General features: G+C 36.5%; 1 non-coding gene across 1 annotated transcript; it reads right to left on the bottom strand.

The window, feature by feature from the left end:
• Positions 1–204: 204 nt before the first annotated feature.
• LOC111820803 (U6 spliceosomal RNA) lies at positions 205–311 on the bottom strand. Its single transcript, XR_002824311.1, has one exon. It is a non-coding gene; the product is annotated as a U6 spliceosomal RNA (small nuclear RNA).
• Positions 312–3549: the final 3238 nt, after the last annotated feature.

Genomic DNA, 3549 nt, shown 5'->3' with positions numbered 1-3549 from the left:
ACTAGGTTTTTTAAAATTCATTTTGTTGTAGTTGTTGAGAATATACACCTCAAAACATACACCATTTCAACTGTTTCTACATGTACAGTTCAGTGACATTGACTATATTCTTTGAGTTATGCAACCATTCTCACCCTCCTTTTTTGAACTGTTCTTCCCCCATTAGCATAAGCTCACTGCCCCCTAAGGTTCTTATCTAATACTAAAAGTATGGAATGCTTCACAAATATACATGTCATCCTTGTGTGGGGGCTATGCTAATCTTCTCTGTATCATTCTAATTTTAGTATATGTGCTGCTGAAGCGAGCACAGCATTGGGTTTGCAATGTCTGTTTATTTTTTTGGAAGTAGATCACCAGATCTTTCTTCTGAGGCACCTCTGGGTGGATTTGAACCACCAACCTTTCAGTTATCAGCTGACCGTGTTAACCATTTACACCACCCAGGGAATAACAAAAACAACAGGGGAGACAAAATCAAGGACATCAGAAGAAATATCCTTTTGCATCTACAGCTATAGCAAACAATAAACATCTCCTAATTCCTAGCCAGATAAACATAAAACCTCACACTGAAGGTCTATTAAACCTCAGTTTCTTTCACTTGATACATCATGTGCAATTTTCAACCAAAAATTACAAGGCATGCTAAAAGGGAAAAAAACACAGTCTAAAGAGTCAGGGCAAACATCAGAACCGGTCTCATAAATGGCAGAGATTTTGGAATTATCATACTGTGAATTAAAAATAACTGTGGTTTATATGTTAAGCTCTCTAATGGAAAAAGTGGACAGCATGGAAGAACAGGTATATAATGTAAGCGGAGAGATGTAAACTCTAAGAAAAAAATCAAAGTGAAATGTTAGAAATCAAAAACAATATAGCACAAATGAAGTATAACTTTTGTGAGCTGATCAGTAGACTGAACATGGTCAAGGAATGCATCAGTGATCTTGGAGACATGTCAATAGAGTCTTCCAAACTGAAAAGCAAAGAGATAAAAGATTGAAAAAAGGAATGGAATATCCAAGAACTGTGGGACAAAAGTGTAACACACATGTAATGGGAATACCAGAAGAAGAGTGAAAGAAAAAGAAGAAATATTTGAAATAATAATGACTGAGAACTTTCCAAAATTAGTGACAGATGCCAAACTACAGATCCAGTAGTCTCAGAGAACACCAAGCAAAAAACTACATCTAATCCAAAAAAACCAAACCTATTGTAGTCAACTCAATTCTGACTCATAGCAACCCTATAGGACGGAGTAGAACTGCACCATAGGTTTCCAAGGAGAGGCTGGTGGATTTGAACTGCCAACCTTTTGGTTAGCAGCCAAGCTCTTAAGCAGCTAGGCATATTATATTCAAACTGCAGAAAATCAAAGACAAAAACACAGTGCCGAAATAAGCCAGAGGAAAATACACCTTAATTACAGATGTACAAGGGAAAGAATTACATCAGATTTCTCTTCAGAAACCAGGAAAGCAAGGGAGTGGAGAGAAATATTTAAAAGTAGAAAAAAAAACAAAAACAAAAACAAAACAGCCCAGAATTTTGTACCCAGCAAACTTATCCTTCAGAAGTTAAGGAGAAATAAAGACTTTCTCAGACAAACAATAAATGATGGGAATTTTTGCCAGTAGACCTGCCTTGCAAGAAGTGTTAAAAGAAGTTCTTCCGTGAGAAGGAAAATGATATAGGTTACAAAATTTGATCTACATAAAGGAAGAGTGGTCAATAAGCAACAAACGAAGGTAAAATTTAAATCTAAGAGATAGTAGTTTGTTCAATAAAACAATAGCAAGAATATAGTTAATGATTATAGCTTATGGATAAGTGAAATGTACAATAGCAATGCTATAACGGATGGGAGGGAGGAATTGGGGATACTCTGGTATAAGGTAGCTGTACTACCTGTGATGTGGCATATTGCAATTTTAAAGTAGACTTAGATTTATTGTAAATATATGTTCAAACTCTAGGGCAACCATTATGGAGCCCTGGTGGCACAGTGGTTAATAGCTCAGGCAACTAACCAAAAGGTCAGCAGTTCGAATCCACCAGCTGCTCCTTGAAAACCTATGAGGCAGTTCTACTCTGTTCTATAGGGTTGCTATGAGTCAGAATCAACTGGATGACAATGGGCATAAGCAGAGCAACTATTAAAAAGGTTTTAAAAAGAAGTATAATTGCCATGCTGAGGAGAGAAAATGCAATCATATAAAAGGCTCACTTAAAACCACAGAAAGCAAAAGAGAGTGGAAGACAAAGAAAAAACAAGGACAAAAAATAGAAAATAGAAAACAGTTACAAATATGGTATATATAGGTAGCCCCTGACTTTGAGTTATGAGGAACCACACTTATGACCACCTGGGTTTTTTTTTTTGTACATCTTATCACTAGTAATATGCATGCGTGTATTAAAATATATCTCTAAGTTTATACGTAGTGTTTCCAACCCCCAAAGACAAAGATTGGATTTATAAAGATGCTGATAATAAAAGGCAATAAAAAAAAAGACATATCCAACTTATGTCAGAAGTGACTTACAATGGAGTTGTCGTAAGTTGGTGTCTTAGTCTGTGTTATCTAGAGAAGCAAAACCAGTAAAGCATATAAATATATATATAGAGAGATTTATATCAAGGAAATAGCTCACATGGTTGTAGAAGCTGGAACACTCCAAGTGCATGGGTCAGGCTGGAGGCTTCTCCTGATTCACACAGCCGTAGGGGCTGTCAAACCGAAGATAAACTTTGAGTTAGTTTTTGTGCATGGTGTAAGGTATGGATCTTGTTTCAGTTTTTTGCAGATGGATATCCAGTTATGCCAGCACCATTTGTTAAAGAGAGTGTCTTTTCCCCATTTAATGGACTTTGGGCCTTTGTCAAATATTAGCTGCTCATAGGTGGATGAGCTTATATCTGGATTCTCAACTCTGTTCCATTGGTCTATGTATCTGTTGTTGTACCAGTACCAGGCTGTTTCTATCACTGTGGCCATATAGTAGGTTCTAAAATCAGGTAGTGTGAGGCCCCCCACTTTGTTTTTCTTCTTGAGTAACACTTTGCTTATTCTGGGCCTCTTCCCTTTCCATATGAAGTTGGTGATTTGTTTCTCCATTTCATTAAAAAATGCCGTTGACATTTGGATTGGGATTGCATTGTATCTGTAGATTGCTTTCGGTAGAATTGACATTTTCACTATGTTGAGTCTTCCTGTCCATGAGCAAGGTATGTTTTTCCACTTATGCAGGTCTCTTTTGGTTTGTTGCAGTAGTGTCTTGTAGTTTTCTTTGTATAGGTCTTTTATGTCTCTGGTTAGATTTATTCCTAAGTATTTTATCTTCTCGGAGGCTATTGTAAACGGTATTGATTTGGTGATTTCCTCTTCGAAGTTCTCTTTGTTGGTGTAAAGGAATCCAACTGATTTTTTTATGTTTATCATGTATCCTGAAACTTTGCTGAAATCTTCTATTAGTTCCAGTAGTTTTCTTGTGGATTCTTTGGGGTTTTCTGTGTATAAGATCATATCGTCTGCAAAT

This window comes from Trichechus manatus, unplaced genomic scaffold (assembly GCF_000243295.1).
Source record: "Trichechus manatus latirostris isolate Lorelei unplaced genomic scaffold, TriManLat1.0 scaffold00051, whole genome shotgun sequence".
NCBI classification, from domain to species: Eukaryota; Metazoa; Chordata; class Mammalia; order Sirenia; family Trichechidae; genus Trichechus; species Trichechus manatus.
The sequence above is the reverse complement of the archived record's forward strand: the minus strand, read 5'-3'. Positions and strand labels throughout refer to the sequence as shown.